The 18,852-nt window shown below is 40.6% G+C and overlaps 1 protein-coding gene across 22 annotated transcripts in view; it reads left to right on the forward strand.

Annotated features, from left to right (window-relative positions):
* The first annotated feature begins 1,968 nt into the window (after window positions 1-1,968).
* Window positions 1,969-18,852, forward strand: part of mef2aa (myocyte enhancer factor 2aa) — a 218,775-nt gene continuing 201,891 nt past the window's right edge. For 14 of the 22 annotated variants that reach the window (XM_078530397.1, XM_078530380.1, XM_078530386.1 and 11 more), the window contains exons 1-2: window positions 2,396-2,517; window positions 2,923-3,093. The gene's annotated coding sequence lies outside the window, so the exon portion shown is untranslated. Of the gene's footprint in view, window positions 1,989-2,062; window positions 2,245-2,395; window positions 2,518-2,922; window positions 3,094-9,617; window positions 9,767-18,852 lie in introns of those variants that run through there. The other 8 variants (XM_078530377.1, XM_078530383.1, XM_078530388.1 and 5 more) reach the window with 6 other exon arrangements.

Consider the following 18,852-nt stretch of genomic DNA (forward strand, 5'->3'; position numbering starts at 1 on the left):
AACATTTTTCACCCAGAGGGAGGTAGGCATCTAGAACTCACTGCCTGAAAGTGTAGTAGGGGCAGAAACCCTCAAATAATTTAAAAGGTGCCTGGATATACACCAGAAGTCCCATAACCTTCCATACGGACCAAGCGTTGGAAAATAGGATTAGGCTGGGTGGCTTGTTTTTTGGCCAGTGCAGACATGATGGGCAGAGAGGCCTGCTTCTGTGCCGTAAATTTTTCTACATTTTCTAAATGATCTATCTGAAAAGGAAGAAATGTGCAGGAATGTAGGGAGAGGGCAGGGGAGTGGCAGTATGTGAATTACTCCTTTGGAGAGTCAGCACAAACATTATGGGCTGAATGGCCTTCTTCTGTGCTGTAATGATTCTATTCTATGACACCCAGTCTTACCTCTTCACCACCACTCAAGAACATTTACTGCCTGTGTTGCCAGACTGTTTGTCCAACATCCAGTCTTGGATGAGCTACAATTGCCTCCAGTGAAGTATTGGCAGGACCAAAGTCATCTTCAGCACTCTATAACTTGCCATCTCTGTTATTCCAAGCACTCCCAGGCCACTGACTCAAGTTGAACCAAACTCTTCATGTGCTGGTTGAGCCCAAGCTAAGCTTTTATTCCCCATATCATCAATGACTGCCCACTTCCATTCCCCTATCATAGCCCACATCCACCCTTTGATGCAAAATCTCTTGTTAATGACTTTATCACTTCCAGATTCAACTATCCCAATGTTTTCCTTAGCTGGACTCCAATTTTTCACATTCTTTAGAGTTCAGCTTATCAAAGGCATTGTTGCCTGTGCCCTATCTGGCACCAAGCCCTGCTCACCAATCACTTTTTTTGCTTGCTGACCTACACTGGTCCTTTATCCTCTTGTTCAAATTCCCTCCATTCTCACTAGCCTACTTCGGCCCTTCCCTCTCCCATCCTCCAAAACTCTCCATTCCTTTAACTCTGTGCATCCACCTTTCCCAGTCCTGACTTCAGCTACCTAGGCCCTATGTGGTGGAATTGCCTCCAAAACTCCTCCTGTCTGCCCACCCACCTTTAAGAACCTCCTTAAAACCCCCATCCTGACTCGGCTTCTGGGCCCTTCCCTCATCTCAGAATCGGCTTCTACCCTTTGAGGAGTTAAGCACTATACAAACTCAAACCATCATTTCAGATGAATGGGGACTCGTGCATCTCAAAAGGTTGGGTAAATCCAAATACGACATACACATTTCAACCACATTACGCCGTGCGTGTGTACTTGCACCCAATAAGCTGAGGTTAACGAAAAAAAAGTTGGTGGATGTTCCGATTTTTTTTAAGAGAAAGTTCAATGCAGCTAAATGGATTTTCCATGCGCCCCTTTGAACTCATAAAAATAGTTTTGCTGGTAAAGAGCTGAGGCTGCCGTCTCACAAGCTCAGACGTGAGTCTTTTTATACCTAACTGGCTTTGGGTTGGTTTGATACTGAAAGGCATTTCCACCCATTGGAGCTGACGCTTCTCATTGTGAAAGTTTCCAGAGGCAGAACTAGTTTGACATGAACACACATCCGGCCTCCAAAAAACCTGAACTATCAGCCCAGCCTGCACTGGATACAGTTTGTGTTGTGTTTATAGCATGGAGGCTTGCAATCTGGGTGAAGGGGACCCAGCTCCTCTGTGAAAAGATAAATAAATAACTAAACCTCCCGCCTCCCCACCCGCTTCCTGACGAACAAGCTCCAGCGCTGCTCCCTCAACCAAACCTCACCTACCCAACGCCCCAACTCAACCTAACCCTACCCGCTGCTCATTGGCTAGCCCCTTCCCTGCCAGCCCGCCCCTTCGGGGCGGTGTCCGCCTGCGATCGGTCCAGTGGGCCGTCCATCAAACGGAGCTCCGCCAATCGACAGCTCCAGCTCTCTTGGTTTCCCCCTCCCCCCCGCATGACGTCAATGGCAGGTGGGGAGAATTTAGCCGGAAGCTGGGAACATTTCCAGCTGAAAGTGAGGAAAAACGCGAACCGTGACCCCGAGCGCAAACTCCGAATTTCCCCGCTCCTTATTCCTCACTCGGCGTAACTGCCCCGGGGGTCAGGCGAAGGAAAATGGGCAGATTTTGAGTGGCAAACACCCTCCTTGGGGATGGGAACTCTCACGAGGCGGCTGCGTTTGACGTCAGGTCATTAGCCTGTGGCGTGTTGCTCCGCGGTGCTGCGGCTCTGGCAGAGAAAAAAAATAGATCCCGGGGTTTGGGCTCCCGGTAAAGGCGGTGACGGGATCGAGGAGGGGAGGGGGGGGGCAGGGGATGAGGAATGGGGTGCCGGAGGGTGGGGTTTAAAATCCGGTGAGAGGTGGAACCGGGGGTGGTGGGGGGGAGGTTGGGTTTGCTCCATGTCCTGGGTGGGCGGAGGGATATTAAGTGTTGGTGTTGTGAGAGAAGGGGCAGGTCTGTCTGTGGGAGACTAAAAATAGCAACATTGTGTCTTTTTTATACAATTATTCATTTCGCGGCTGATACAGTATCCTCTGAGTGGTGAGTAAAAATAGCAACATTTCTGCTCCCCCCTAGCCACCCGAATGTATCTGCTTGGCAGGGAAATCTGAGTCTGTTTGAAGTGGAGATTTGCCTTTCCAGCCCCACAGTAAATGACAGGAACAGCAGCACCAGAGCTTGCAGGGGGCTGACTGGATCTAGCAGGGCGAATAATTCTTTACAAGCTCCACTTCACTTTTTTTGTTCTATATTTTCATGAATATATATTAGTAGCAGTGGCTGTTTCTCCCTCCCCACCTCCCCTCCCTTAATCTTGGCTTTTACTCCTGAGGTGATGTTACAGTGGGGATGAGTGGCTGTTCTTGTATTAACCCGGAAATATTCTGGCATGTTTGTCTTATTTTCCACCCCCCCCCCCCCTCTCTCCTCTCCTCTCACCTCCAGCCCTTCTTGAAGGATTTTTCTGACTATTAAGGACAAGAGAAAGCGAATGGTTGGAAGTGTGCGGCGAACATACAAGATTTCTTTTTTTAAAAAAAAAAGTTTGGAGCTGGATTGTCAGGCCCACAGTCACAGAGGCAGGATTTAGTGAGCGTTGTTTTTTTATTTTGGTAAGTTCAGCCAACCTACTTTTTATTTACTGCCTAAAAATGTTTGGTTTGGGAATGGAATCCGCGTCTTCGACAAACTTGCACGCTTGATTTTTTGGTGAACTGTTCCAAATGTTAATTCTGGACCCCTGAATGTGCCCTTTCACATCCTCAGTCGACGTGTAGATCACCCAGTGCATTAGTAGAATCGCTTCGTCCTGAGTCGACTAGCTGTCATGTATTCTGAAGGGAGGGGGGTAGTGAAAATGGTCTTGTTATGAAGTAATCCATCTAGTTTCCAAAACATTCAGTTACGTGTACAGGGTCGAGTGGTCTGACTGAGGGTATTAATATTGCTAACCTTGAAAATACAGCCCCTTACATTGGCACATTGCGTTCTTGTTCAGTGTGTGCGAATGAGCAGTGAGATGAAAGTCCTATACAGTCTAACAGTTTGACAGCTCAGCTAAGTCACCATTGAGTGGGGAAGTTAATTTGATTCCAGAGTGCTTATAAGCAATCATGAATGTGAAGACTGTTTGCAGCTTGTTTCATCAAGCAGTATTTCGATGGCATATTCAGTACAGTTTAATCCCTTGAACCCCTCAGTATATTCGGAGCCAAATGCGTTACAAATTCCACATAGCGTTTATTTTACATGATATTTACTATTAGTGCACACTATATTTCTGTAATATCCCTTGTTTGGACTTTATTATTGTTGAAAAAAGTTATCTTCCAGTTTCCAAAGTAGCTTTAAATAACATTAATTGCTCTTTGAAAAATTGGGCAGCTAAGAGATTGTTTTGGATTCTTGATGGATGGTTTCATGGTATTACTTATTCAAATTTGTTACTTGATACATCACCTATTTGTTTTATTGTTTATGCAATACAATATTGTGAACTTAATGATCAAAAGTTAGTAAGAGAGTTTTTTTAACAGGCAGTGATCTCAGCTTATATTTTTGTCTGTAGGTTTGTCCTATGTGATGGGATAAATGGGGCACTAAGTTGCACGATTTTTGCAATGGAATATTGTGCAGCTCTAATTGTAATGTTCTTGTGTTCGTTTGGCTAGGTGTTATTTACTTTTGTCAGTTCTTAAAATCCACAGTACATATTAAATTCTGGCATATACTGACCTATTGTGAATTGTGTGTATAAAGGGTTCTAACACGAAGTTTTGGTTGTATTAAATTAGCTGTACAAATGTGCAACATGCAAAACTATGATGCCTATGGCATACCCCAGACTGTAAAATATGGACAGATATATTTGAATTCACTAATTACTCCTGAAAACTTGAGATATGTGATTTACTTAGTTTTATCTATGCTAAGGTTAATTTCTCCATTTTTAATTTAAAATAAACCAGAATGTTATTTTTGGATATAAGAAGCAAGTAGTGAGTTCTAGCCTTGTATAAATCAATAGAAGGATTGTGTAAAGACAAGGGTTTGATCGATACTATCCTGGTATAATGATGTACACATGTACATCGCCCTTCAACAAGTATTTGGGATGTAATGGCCCCCCCCCTTCAAGAATCCTAAATAACTAGGATACTTTGAACAAAAGTAATGAGTTAAATTTTGAAAAAATCCAGGAACATTATTTTTTTGATATGCTAGAAACTCTTGGAGAAAATGCACAATATACTTAAAAAGTCAATGTAGATTCAAGCCTTTGGCTGAAATGACTGATCCTTTTACTACCTAGATTACATGCAACTACAGTATCAGAACTGGGAACCGCTACAGCAGTGTAAATAATCTGATTTGAATTATATTAAGGAACTGACTGATCATTGTTCTCAACTAGAGTTTTATTTTATACACTAAAGCAATTAATTTTAAAAATGGTTATAGATGGTGGATTTTGAATTGTTTTGATGGCTTTAGAACATTTTCTTTGTTTTAGCGGGGAATTTTCTTAGCCATATATCCATCTTTCGTTTGGTATACTCCAACATTTGCATGATAGCACATTCCCGATTTGTTAATTTTTTGCATACTGTATGGCTTGTGAACTGTTTTGAAATATGATAGGTGCTACATGAGTGCAATACTTGCCTTATTTACACAAAAATCAGTTGCGAAAATTTGACATGAAAGTACTTTGGGGGAAAAAATTGCAAAATGCTTTCTGCTAATTGAAAATGCTTAAGAAATTAAGTTATGTTATAAATGTAATTAACTACTGTTTTTTGGAAGTTGAACAATTTTGCTGAATTGATGCTTAGACCATCTGGAAGATTCAATTATTTTAAGTAGAGTAACCATGTTCTGGCAGCACAGCACAGAATCAATGTAAAAGATGTGGAGCACACTAAATCAGCATGGGTAGTACTTTTCAAACCAACTAGTATGCAGCTCCTCATGTAAGGTAATGTAATGTAATCAGCGTAGGCTTGGGGAAGTTCATATGTTTGTAACAGAGCATGTGTCTTTTATTGTACAGCTTAGCTGTAGATTTAACTTTCTGCACCTGCATCGTGTGTTTGAATCATACATTTGTGGTGAGGTTTGTAGCTGTTAATTCCTGTCAGAATTTAGGGCTCTTATCTATAGCTGAATGATACTGACTTCTAGCTGTGCTGCTTTGTAAAGACTAATTTAGTCCCTGTTTTCTATTCTGCAGTGATAGTTGCTGAGGGAAAAAAAAAGCTGTAAAACATTGAGGTCAGTTCAAGAATATACTCTACAGTTCAAGGGGCTTTCATATGGCCAAGAGCTGAATGTAAAGATTTCAATATGTACTTCTTTAGATTAGAGTGAATGCGTTTTTGTTTTGATATACCCCATTACTGTGTACAGGTAGCGGCTAGCAACCTAAGGTAGTTCCTATCCCAGTCAATTAAAGTAGCTATTTTGTGCTTCTGCTTTCCATACGTAATATGGCAATATCTTCAGTGGTTCCAAATACAAGCAGACCGAAGCTCGAAACTAGCTCCTTCAGTGGGTTTGCTGAGCTGCACAGGCTGATAGATTAAATCTTTTGAGATTTCTGTGATATTTATTTAATCAGGAGCTAAAGCAATAAGGTTCAGTGAGAAAGCCTTTTCACCAGAACCCAGCCTCTTCTGGTGGAGTTTGTTTAAAGCCAAGACTTTTACCTGTTATTGTGTCAATATAGTATTGAGACAAGTGGAGAGTAAGATCAAGGATTAAGAGGAAAAGCCCCAAGTAGCAAAGCAATGTTTTTTTTTAAAAGAAGAACAAACCTGAACTGCAGCTGAAATGAAATGAAGTGCTGGGAGGAAACGGGAAAGGGAAGAAGCAATTAGGACCAACTAACAGAAATTAACCCAGAGGTAAAGAGGTTACAGCAGGCAATGAAATGAGGATTTTCCTGTTTTCTTTTAGCTAAGTGCATCTAAATTATTCTAAGGAATATAGACTTCATTTTTCCATCAATGGTATTAGGGAAATGTGTGTATCCTGTGTAATGATAGTCCAATTTTTTTGCAGTTCTGATTTTTTGGTATAAATGCATTCTAATTGCCTGTTCAACAATCACTCCGTTATTGTGGAGCTTAAAATGAACATTTTATAGAGCAATATGGGATTATAGCTGGGCTTATTTACCTTATTTGCACCAATATATCATGGGATGGTTAGAAATTACCATTGAAGCCAATATACTCTAATGTACCAATATAATTTATGTGCAGTGTTTTTAAATTCACCACCTCTCATTGCACCATTACTAGCGTCAGACTCCAAGCAACTAGTGTTATTATAGTTTAAAATGCCCTCTGTAGACACAACCCAAAATTGAAAGAATAAAGTCTGTGCTTATTTTGCTTAGGTGTGATTTGTAATAGCTCATGTGGACACAATACAAAAACTTGGCATACCTACTCTCATACTGTGTTGTAAGCCTAGTGACATCATTCGAAGAAATCCTACAATGCTTTGCTGATGCACAGCGGGCTACTGCCGTTCACATTCCTCAGGGACAAAATATTTTTTCTGTAGCATATTTAACTACTCAAACTAAATTGATTAATAATCTTTATAATTTGGAAGTTGGGACCGGTAATCTCTAGTTTGTGCTACCTAAAATAATTTTTGTGGTGTGGATTATCTTATTGTTGCACAATAAATAACATGCAAGAGCTGCCCTTCTTTACAGAACAAAAAAAAAAAGCCCTGATTTAAATTTTTTAAATCGTAGATACTGGTTAGAATTTTGAATACCTGTGCCACAGTAGATGGTTTAATGGAAACTCATGGACATGCAGTGCCTCATCCAACCCCAAATTTTCTGTCCATTGATGAATGGACAATCTAATGCACTTGTGCACTGCACCTTGTTTTTCTGATGAGTACCGTCAGTGATGCTTCACCTCGGAAAATACTTTAATTTGAATCTCTTGCCAAATTCAGATGGAGATGGAGAGTTAATTCAGAATTACCTGTGTTTTATAGACTTGCCCCATGCACAAAGAGTGAAAGCATTAAACGTTACAGAATTGAGCAGTGCGACCAAAATATTTTCAGAGTGGATCACCAGACTTCATTTTATTTAATCACAGCCCAGTTATGGCGAGGTGTTACCAATAGTCTTAACACCCTGGGTTAGGTTTCCCACTTCTAACTTTACTGTGTGGTAGCTGTTTAAAAAGTGTGCAGGTTTAGTTATTGGGTGAGAGTGTGATGGCCAGGATTTTTCACTTGTGCATTCACAGCCCATGATTACCCATGAGAGCAGAAGTGGAAAGCTTCCTAATCCACCCTCTGTGAAGTGCTGTCCATAGATGAACGTCAGAAATAGGAGCAAGAGTTAGGCCATTTGGCCCCTGGATAGGTGGATGACTTGAGGTACAAAGATGAAAAATGGTAGATCTGATGGTGGAGGTGTAGACTACCAGCTAGCCCCTTTCATGACCTGGGGAGGTCCTAAACTTTGCAGTCAATGCACTACTTTTGAAGTGTATTCACTGTTGTAATGAAGGAATTCAATAGCCCATTTATGCAGAGCAAATTCTCACAAACAGCAATGTGATAATGAACAGATCATTTGTTTCAATAATGTTGATTTGAGGGATATATTATGGCCAGTATACAGGGGATAACTCCCTTGTTTATCTTCAAAATAGTATCATGGAATCTGCTGTGTCCACCTGAGGGTGAACGTGGTGACGGTTTATCCTGCCACCTGAATGATGGCACTGCCAACAGTGCAGCACTCCCTCAGAACTATATTGGAGTGACAGCCTAGATTATGTGCTCAAGTCTCTGCAGTGGGACTTGACATAGCAGTCTCATCTTGGAGTCAGAAGGTTATTGACTGAGAAAGCATCTTATGAAAATTGAACAGTTGCAATGTTTTTGTTCTTTCCATTTGTCAGTCTTCAACATTTTCCCAGCAGTGAGTATTGATGTAACTTTTATGTAGTAACTCAAAGCAATTACTGGGACTGACCATCATTAGCTGAGACAGGAATGATGCGGTATTAATTTTACACGCTCATTCTAAAACCAACATAACCACCGACCACCGGATAAAATGAAATAAAACACAACAATGTGACTTCCATTAATTTTTTTCTTCTTTTGAAATAGGCCTTGGTGGTTTAATTTTTTTTCAAAAGGAATATGTCACATTTCCTTATCTCTGCACTTCAGGCTAAACCACTCAGCTCAAATCAGTATGTTTATTGGAATATTTTGGCACACAAACTTAAATTTCTGCTTTTCTTCCTGTAACATCCAGAATATTGTGGAACGTGAGCAAACAACCTAAGATGACACATCAGTGCTCTCTCTCTTTTGAGTTAGACACTCAGCTGAGGCCCTGCCTGCCTGTTCGGGTAGAAGATCCCATGGGGCTACTATATTTGAAGAGTAGAGATTTTTTCTGGTGTCTTGACCAACATTGCTCCTCAGCTATCACCACCAAAAAACGCATTAATTCAGTTTCTGTTTGTGGGATCTTGCTGTGTAAAGTTGGTTGCTGCTTTTGCCTACATGACAGCGGTGACTATAATTCATTGATTGTGGAATGCTTGTGATCTACTGACTGTATAAGTGCTAAATCTTTACTTCTATACCTGGTTAGAGACCTTTGCCAGTAGTCCTTTGTCAGTTACTTCAAACCTGGGCTTTTTTAAATATATATATATATATATATATATATATATATACAGTGTTGGAACTGTATGGTGAAGGATTTCTCTTAAGCATGCAGCCAGCTTCATTAGATACACCAGGGTTGGATAGGAAGCCTCATGGCTACATCTTTAAATACAGAAATGTTCTTTAATTTGTATCGGGGGCTAACTGATGGTGGGGAATGTGTTACAGGGTTGTAACACACTTGAGATCTAGATGATTTCATAAACCACATGAACAAATCTAAAGTCAGCTATAAATCTTCATTGAACCTGTTGAATATCTTACAGCTGTCAGCACCCAGATCTTTTTTTATTTTTGTGATATGTGACCTTTTCTCTTTATGTTGTTCATTTTGTTGTTAAAGCTCATACTTCAGTCTGCAGCTAGTTTTTACTGGACATTGTGGCTGATGAATTTTGCTACATGGATTTCTATCATAACGTGAGAAGAACTGATGTCTTTCAAAAAAATAAAGCAGTGTTTTGAAGATTTGGTTGACTGAGCATGTCCTTGTGTCAGCTGGCAGGAGGCAGTATTACTTAAAAAAAAAACTCATCCTGTACAGAGATATTAGGTGAGGTTTTAACTTACTCAAATCCCTTTCACTTACATAAAATGCCCATTGCATGGATACAACTCTATTTGTATAACTTTCAGTTTTATTTTGCTATCATATTGAAATAGTATTGACTTTATTGGAAGGTGTTGGAAAGTTAGGTTCAGATTTGAATTGGAAATTTCAACGTTGTGTTGTGTTGCTTGTCCACTTCACTTAGAAAATGTAGGTTAAGTCCATAAATAGCGAATAAATACCATTCTTCTACATCTGTAAAGTTGTGATTAAAAAATGAGAAAAATATTCATATAACTTGTGCCATTTCAATCTGTAACACAATTAATATAACTTATAGCAATTTTTCACATTTTCCCATAAATTCTTTGAAAAGGACGTAACATGCACTTTGTTGGAATATAAAATTCAGCAGGACAATATTGTGTTATAAATTTAAGATGCGTTTTGCCAATATTTTATGGTACAAATTACAATCCAGAGAGTATTATTGGTTACTTGCCATCAATAGTGAAAGAAAATTACTTTTTAAAAAAGAATTGTTCTACAGTTATGTGATCAGCACCTGTAGTGGCTTCCATTAATCAGGGTCAGAGCCAGATAATTTTTTTTTTATCATTGCTGTCCAAAGATCATAGTTCTATCTCAATCATTAATGCTCCCATAGCTGGTCTCATTTGTGTTTTTGTATGTTTACATTTTGTTGGACAAGCTGTTGAAGGCCCAAGCTCCCCCAAACAATACCCACGCTATGGTTGTATTCTTTCTTATCCCTGCTCTCCTGGATAACTTTCCATCTTCTGCCACATGTGGTGAAAATAGGCATGCTTTGTGCCATTCAGGATTCCTATAGCACTCTAGCTATAACATTAGGTACTCAACTACCACTTGGAAATCTGAGGTGTAGGTAGGGCGCCTCTAGAAGGACCAACCCTTAACCCTACCGTCCTTGCAGACTACGGCACCATCACCAACTTCAGTTTCCTCTCCAAAAATCCTTAAACGTTAATATAAAAGCAAAATACTGCTGATGCTCGAAATCTGAAATAAAAACAGAAAATGCTGGAAAAACTCAGCAGGTCTGGCAAAATCTGTGGAGAGAGATACAGATACCACTTATAAACTTACATTACAATAGCCTAAGTCTAGGCTAGCTATAATCTAAAGTAAATAAAATATTTATTTTGCGACTCGTCAGAGCTGAAGAGAGGTAGAAATGTGATGGGTTTTATACTGTTGAAGAGAGGGGGTAGAGCAGGTGGAGCAGAATAGAAGGTTAGGGATAGGTGGGAGCTCAGGAGAGATTTGACATCGATGTCATGGACACAAGAACATATTGTCGCCTCCCATCTTTCCTGGAACTCCATGTTTGAATCTCTTCAATTAAACGCGCATACACACACACACACCCGCCATAGTACCAAAATGGCTTTCATCAAAGTCACAAATGGTATCCTTTTGTGATTGTGACAAAGGTATACTATTCCTTCTCGCCCTGTCTGCAGCCTTTGATATAGTTGACCGCACCATCCTCCTTCAACACCTCTCCATGGTCATCCAGCTGGGTGAGACTGCTCTTAGCTGGTTCCAATTGTAGCCAGACTATCGCTGCGATGGGTTCCCTTCCTTCACTGCACTGTTAGCTCTGGTGTCCCCCAAGAATGTATCCTCTGCCCCCTCCTATTTTTCATCTATAAGCTCCCAGTAGCAACATCATCCTAAAGCACAGGATTAGTTTTCACATGTACACTGGTGACACCCAGCTCTACCCCACCACTGCCTCTCAATATCGCCACTGTTGCTAAATTATAAGATTGCTAATCCAACATCCAGCACTGAATGAGCAGAAGCTTCCTCCAATTGAATACAGATCAAGTATTGAGTAAATACGAAAACCGAATACGTCCAAAAACTGCACTTTTTGTTTTGAATCTCATCGACCTTTAGGATGGGAACACTAGTTATTTGTCTGCACTGTTCACCTTGCAATTTTTGTGGCATAAAAAAAAACTTATTACAGGTATCCTATATTTATTATTCAGTGATATAGCTTACTTTTTATTTTATTTACTTTAGACTATAGCTAGCCTAGACTTAGGCTATTGTAATGTAAGTTTAGTTCAGGTAAATGGTATCTGAAATCCGAAATGCATTCGGCCCTGAGGATTTTGGATAAAGGATACTTGACCTGTATTGGGAAGGCATTGTTTCAGGTCCCCGCTCCAAGCTCCATTCCCTAGGTACCAACTCCATCCCTCTCCTGGCAACAGTCTGAGACTTCAACATCCTGATTTTGATCACTGCACTATTGGTAGCTTTCAGTGCCTTGGACATCAGCTTTGGAATTTCCTTCCTAAACCTCTCTGCCTCTCTAACTCACTTTCTGCTTTTTACCTACTTGTTTGACCAAGCCTTTGGTCATCTGACCTGATCTTTCCTTATGTGGCTCAGTGTCAGTATTTTGTTTTTTAATGCTCCTGTGAATCACCTTGGAACTTTTTTTTGGTTACATTAAAGGTGCTATGTAAGTGTAAGTTGTTTGTTTGTTGTAGGATTTTGATGTATTTCAGAAGACATACATGACACTGTCCAATTTTTGCACTTATATTACGGATTTTCGGATCAACTGACTACATCACCCTTTACCCCTTGTAATCACACCAAATCTCTGTGCTTCATGCCAGAACTAGTTTGCCAGTTAACCAATCTTTCCATTTATGGATGGTAACGTGGAAGTTTTTTTAAAAATCTGTGCCCTGCTGTTCAGTTATCACTTTCACCTTATTCAAATTAGCCATTCATTTGTTACCACTGATGTAGACTTGCCCTTTTCGACCATGGAGCAAAGGCATCTATGTTTGTTAGAACTTCACACGTGCTCTGAATAGTGGTGACATCTTCCGTGTTTCTTTGACAAAAGACATGGGTGCTGGTACTGTTCTCCACACTAGTGAGTGGCAATTGTTAGCCTGTTTCAGTCTGAAACTGAAAGTTTCAAGGCTTTTAACCTTGCTTTGTTTCTGTGGCACACGGGTGCGATTTAGAGTTATAGGACATTATTTAAAGGAGGCGCTGTGGATTTCACCTGCTAGCTGGACAGCCAGCGAGAGTTCTGCATCACCTCTTTGCAGGAAGGCCTGCTGAATTAAGTGCAATTAACTGGGCAGTGGCAGGCCTTCCCTGGGATCAAGGACCCAGGAGCAGAAGTCCTGCTTGCCCAGAGCTGCTGATCTCGGATCAGAGGTGCGGCAGCACCACCAGGGAGGCAGTGGCTGCTGATGGTACTACACCCACCCAAGGCCTAGCATTGCTGAGGGACCCAGGCATAGGTGAGTGATGGCAGGAGGGGGCTGCAGCAAAGGCAAAGGGGTTGGCTTTTAGTGGGCCCCTTGAACAGGCACTGAGTTCCTTTGAATGAGGGACACTCCCAGGAAGCCTACAATGATTGCTTTTTGGGCTCCCTACATGGCAAGTCCCCTGCCTGATGTGGGGTAAATGCCAGTGGTGGTAGGATGCAACCCTTAAGTGGTCATTAATTGCACATTTAAGGGTCCCGATTGGTGGTGGGACAGGAAGGACATTCACAAGCCTTCATGCCATGAGTTTAACCAGGCAGAGGCAGAAAGGCAGTGGGGTCCTCGCCCACCACCCCACCTCCACCCAACACTGTCTGTTACAAACAGCCAATGGGACATGCTGTTTGATACGATTCACCAGTCATTTGTGCAACATTTAAACAATGGATGAAGTTAGCCATTTCTCACGGCTACTATACATCACTAGTGGTATTTTCCACTAACAAGATGCTGCTGCCAAGCTAAAAAGGCATTCTGCCTACCATGCAAATTAATAATGTGAAATGAATTCCAGTGCCAGTGTGATGCCAAGTATGTAGGCCATATGTCCAAACAACTGGTGGATTGTATCAAACAGCACATCCCATCGGCTGTTTGCAACACGAGTATGGACTGTACTCAACCAGCTTGTGCTTGTAAAACTCAGAACCCAAGGTCCAACATTAGATGTGATTCCATGATTGGGTAGCACTTGCTGAACAATTCTGAGTGTGCTAAGAATTACACTAACCACCAATTCGAGATTATCAGTTGGGTTCACTTACACTTGCTAGGAGCTACATATATTCACATGCAGGACCTTGTTCTTTGAAAATAAAAAGAACGTGCCCAAACATTGCACCTTTTTCAACTAAAACAAAAGCTTGGGTGGGGACAACATTTACCTGGAGCATTCCCCATGGCAACACCTTGACCAATCAGAGTTGACTTGCCTGGTTTGAATTTAAACGGACCTGGGGAATAACTGTTGCCTGATGCAGTCTCCATTGCAACACCCCAACCAATCAGATTCCACTTGCCAAACAATCAGCATCCTTTTCTCATGCAGTATAAATTGTTGTTCCCTTTTGAAATTTGGTATTCTTGCATCTGCCCATGAGTGCAAGACGAAAAGCTTTGACAGCATGTCACATTTTAAAGCAATACTCAAGCTCTATACTACCAAATGACTAGATACTAAAAGCAGGGTGCAAATTTTCTCAGAGAGGTTATTTTCACACTATTGCTAACATTCAAAAGTTCATTTTGCCAAATGGGTTTTCTCGAACTCACTCACTGACTGAGTTGCCTGGCTGTGATTATCTCAGTATATCTCTGTGTTTGGGATGGGGGATTATTATGGTTGTAGAATTTCTTTGTAATCTGCCCAGCGTTGGTATGAGTGCACAAGTCACGCAGCTTCAGTCTCTTGGTAGGACATGAGTGCTTGAAGCCTGGGAACCTTCCACTCATCTGTGCTAGAAATTATTTTAATTATCACAGGTGAAATTGTAATCCATCTGCAGGGTTCAGGTCATCTTTCTGATTTGTGAAATATGTTGCTGTTTTGTAACACAAGTCAATGATGAGAGGTCTCAGGATTGTAGGGAATGGCATCTGCCAGTGGTGCAATAAACATAACATCAGGTGACCAATTGATTTACAAAAGGGTCAGAGCTAACATTATTTAATAGCCATCAAGCAAACACACAATCTCTTGTGTAATTGCCCCCATTCTTTTCCCTCTTAGTTGAACAAGCTCTTGCCCCCCAACTCCCCAAGTTTTCAACCCGATGTTTCTACCCCCCCCCCCCCCCCCCCCCACACACACACACACACACACACACACACACACTCTTAACAAGATATTTGCCTGCACTGTTTCCCACAGCTAAGCAAGATTTCAATGCTATTTTTGCATCTCTTTTTTTCTCCCTCTTCAACTGCATTCCCTATTCATGCTCGCACCACAGGCTGTATTACTACTTCCTCAATTGTATCGTGCCTCAACACCTCTAACCCTATTGTTCTGAATCCCCCTTAGAAATTGCATCTGCCCTCCCTTCTGCAACCTCCACTGCTCCCTTCTCTACTACTCTTCTCTATCCCTTGTTCCCCTTGCTTCTCCCATCCCTTCCATCCTCCCTTCTCTCCTCAATACTCTTTTTTTCATTCTTCCCTGATCATGTATATAGATTTAATTATCTCTGATCCTCTAACCCTGCTTAACCTAAATTATTCAAATTGGTCTTGTCTACCTGTGAACAATGCCACAGGAGATTAACTTGCACATGTATGATATTCCATACATCTGCATTTTTTTGAAATCCCTTAAATATAATTCAGTTTCTTGAAACTGAACTAAAGCTGTTCAGAGAAATTAATGACTGCATTTTCTTATCGGATAAGAATGCTGATCCTATGCTCTGAGCAGGAACAGTGCTCAAAGAGAGCCCATATTGGAGAATTATTGCTGGGGTGTTGTAGCCCAACCTTTTGATCTGTGCTCCTTTTGAGTGTGGCTCCCTGCTAGGGAATTAATCCTCTTGTATACAACAGATAATATCACAAAAATGTGCTTTTCAATGAAATGCTCTTTTTGCTAACTTGTATGTGTTGATTTATAAAGTTAGTGTGATGTCAGTCTTGAGAGTGGAGACCTCCTCTCTTAGCAATGTGTTGTTGTGAAATAAAACTCAGTTCCCAATTCCAATTGAAGACAAAAAGCTCCAACAGGAACATTCAATAATGGAAAGTCAAAAATAAGTATGTTTTAATAGCGGCAAAATCAAGGCATTGTGTCCCACATGAATGAACCACGTTAGTAAGTTATAGTACAATGTTAATTCTCTATCCCCCCACTCTAATTCGTTTCATTCTTCAGCTGTTTCAATCACACTAAGCCTGTGTGTTCCTGGCATTTCCTATTCAAGAGCTCTCATTTTCACCTTATGGCCAATAATGGGCTTTTCTCTAGATAGGTGGAGCAGTTTATCCTTCATTTCAAGAATAGCCACACCATTTCCATTAGCCTGACTTGTTCTATTGGATCTCTACACTTGAGGTTTATGACATAATTGGAATCCCCAAGTGCATTACAGACATGTAATGTACTCCTAATTGTCTTCTATTTTGTGAAGTAGAGGAAAAGTAGGCAAATGTTTTGGATTAGTTGGGTGTGACTAAGGCCTGGATGTCTGTCGCCTCAATTTGAGGGTTAGCTGTGACTCAGTTGGTAGCACCTTGCCTCTGAATCACAAGGCCCTTGGTTCAAGTCCTATTCCGGGGCTTGAGTACAAAGATCAAAGCTGACACTTCAGTGCAGCACTGAGCGAGTATTGCAGTGTTGGAGGTGTCATCTTTCAAATGAGATGTTAAACCAAGGTCCCATCTACCTGTTTGGGTGGATGCAAAAGGTCTCACGGCAGTATATTTCAAAGAAGAGCCGGGGAGCTTTCCCTGGTGTCCTGGGCAATATCTATTCCCCAATCAACATTACAAAAATGGACTATCTAATCATTTATCAATTGCTGTTTCATTCATAAGTGTCAGCAGATGTATGTGATGCCGACATGACCAAAGCAGAAGAATCAAAATGTTTGATCCAAATAATTAAGAAGTGGAACCATTTTGGTGAGTCCAAAACCAGATGCTATTGGGATTAGGTAGGACCTGTGATGTTTGCTTTGCTAGTGATGAAAATTCATTGAAAATCTCCTTTTATGCTTTTGCAGGATGTACTAAGGGGAATAAAATAGGCTTTTGTTTTTAAAAATCAGACATTTTAGTGTCTAGTTTTATTCTGGTCAAAAATAAGTGGGTAGCAACTCTAAAATAGTTACTCTGCATGCTGCTCATAGGCTTACCTCAGAATACAGTCCATTTATTTTCCTGCCACTATTGCACTAGATTTATTTCCTTACCTTTTATGGCACTAGATCTTTTACTGAGATGAGTTTCAGAATTGACCCAGCGCAGCTGCATAGCTGAAAGTCCCTTGTGCAATTTCCCATATTACTGCAAAGTACTGTATTTATAAAAAATATGAACTGATCATATTCTAAAAGTACACAGCTGCAAACTGCGGTATAGAATTTTTCTACTACTCATGAATTGAACTAAGACTAATGAGCTGTGCTGAGCTTGGTTGCGGAATGTAAATTTTAGGTCTCAATTGGCAGTTGTGTATCCAGCTCCTTTCCTAAACCTTCAGTGATGGTTAGTGTCTGAGGATCTGGAATGTCATGTTTTATGTAAGCACATCCAACACTTAGAGATACTTCATTAAGCTTTATTTGGAAGTGAATAAATTTATGATACTGGTGCTTGGCATAAACTTATAAACTGATATAGAAAACCATACCAACCTGTTTTGAAGCATTCATTGTTTAGGATTTATTTTTATAAAACCTGTTTTTATTTTGAAGTACTGTCAATGTCTAATGCATACCCTAAGTTCTCAGTAAATTGCTGTGTTAAGTCTGATCCATGTTTAGTGTGCTTCAAAACTGCGGATGAAGTTGTCATTTTTATACTGCACTTTACAGCATGTATGTAACTGGCTTTGAGAAATATACCTTGTTTGTCTAAACTAAATGTATCTGTCCTGGTCTTCCATACTTTAAGTTTCTTAAAAATAACGTTAAATCTATTATTTATTTTTCTGTGCCCTTCTGCTTCTGTCAAAGATGCTATACAAACGCATGCTGTTGTACTTGTTTTCACTCTGCTTATTTTTTGATAGCTGTTTAACATTGGAATTAACTTTTATCTCCAGCTGTTATCAGTCTATGCACCAATTAAATTAAATTCCAGTGAGCCTTTTTTTTTTGACTGGTTGAATCTTAATGTCGAAAGTAGTCATCGAAAGATCCTGTAAAAAGGGTTATGGCTATTTCCAGTTGAAGCTGACTTTTTTTTTCTCTCTTTAACCAGCTGGAAAATTTTACTTGTACTTTATTTAAAATACAAGCGCTCTTGCTCTTGTTTGGCTTCTGCACCACCCAACCCTAAGTCTTCTTGGCAGACCTGTGTCAATGATATTTGTTATCATGTGGTTTCCAAAGTACTGGATCTGTGAGGATTAGATGGAAAAGTGTTTTAATTGACAACTAACTTTGGGGACTTAATTTGACAACAACAGGCCTCACCCCAGATGAATATATATATATATATATATTTTTAAAAACTGTCCTCATTGGGTTGGCTGAAGAACAGAAGGAGCTACTGATATACCAGTGAAATGGTGGGAATGTAGCTTTTGTAGAGAGGCCTGTGGGCTTTGCCATTTCTGTTTTCACCCCAGAAAATTCAAGTAGGAACCTTGGGTTGGGAAGATAAGAAAGAGGGTTGGACTGGGTTGACCTGGAGCAGCAAAATAAATAAAAGAGGAAAGGAATGAACTGGTTCTCATGTTGGTCGCGATTGAATGGTTTTGATTTGCCTTTATACGCTGTGGATTGAAAGAAATTGCAGCCATAATGTAACAGTATTTTGTAGCTGATTCTTGGCCCACTAGGCTGATCTACAAGTCTGCTTCGCCACAGTGTGTAGTATTTGGGTTTGTGCCCAAAATTCTGAGGAGGCGTGGAAGCATTTCTCCGAGAAGCTGGATGGGCCAGCAAGTCATCTACCAGTGCAAATGTACAACGGGAGGATCCCACCTGCTCAACTGGGGAATGTGCAGCTCTGTTGGTAGGAACCCTCAAAATGGGGAACAGTGGCATTTTTCATGGAAGACTTACTTCCAATGGA

This window comes from Cetorhinus maximus, chromosome 26 (assembly GCF_964194155.1).
Source record: "Cetorhinus maximus chromosome 26, sCetMax3.hap1.1, whole genome shotgun sequence".
Lineage (NCBI taxonomy): Eukaryota > Metazoa > Chordata > Chondrichthyes > Lamniformes > Cetorhinidae > Cetorhinus > Cetorhinus maximus.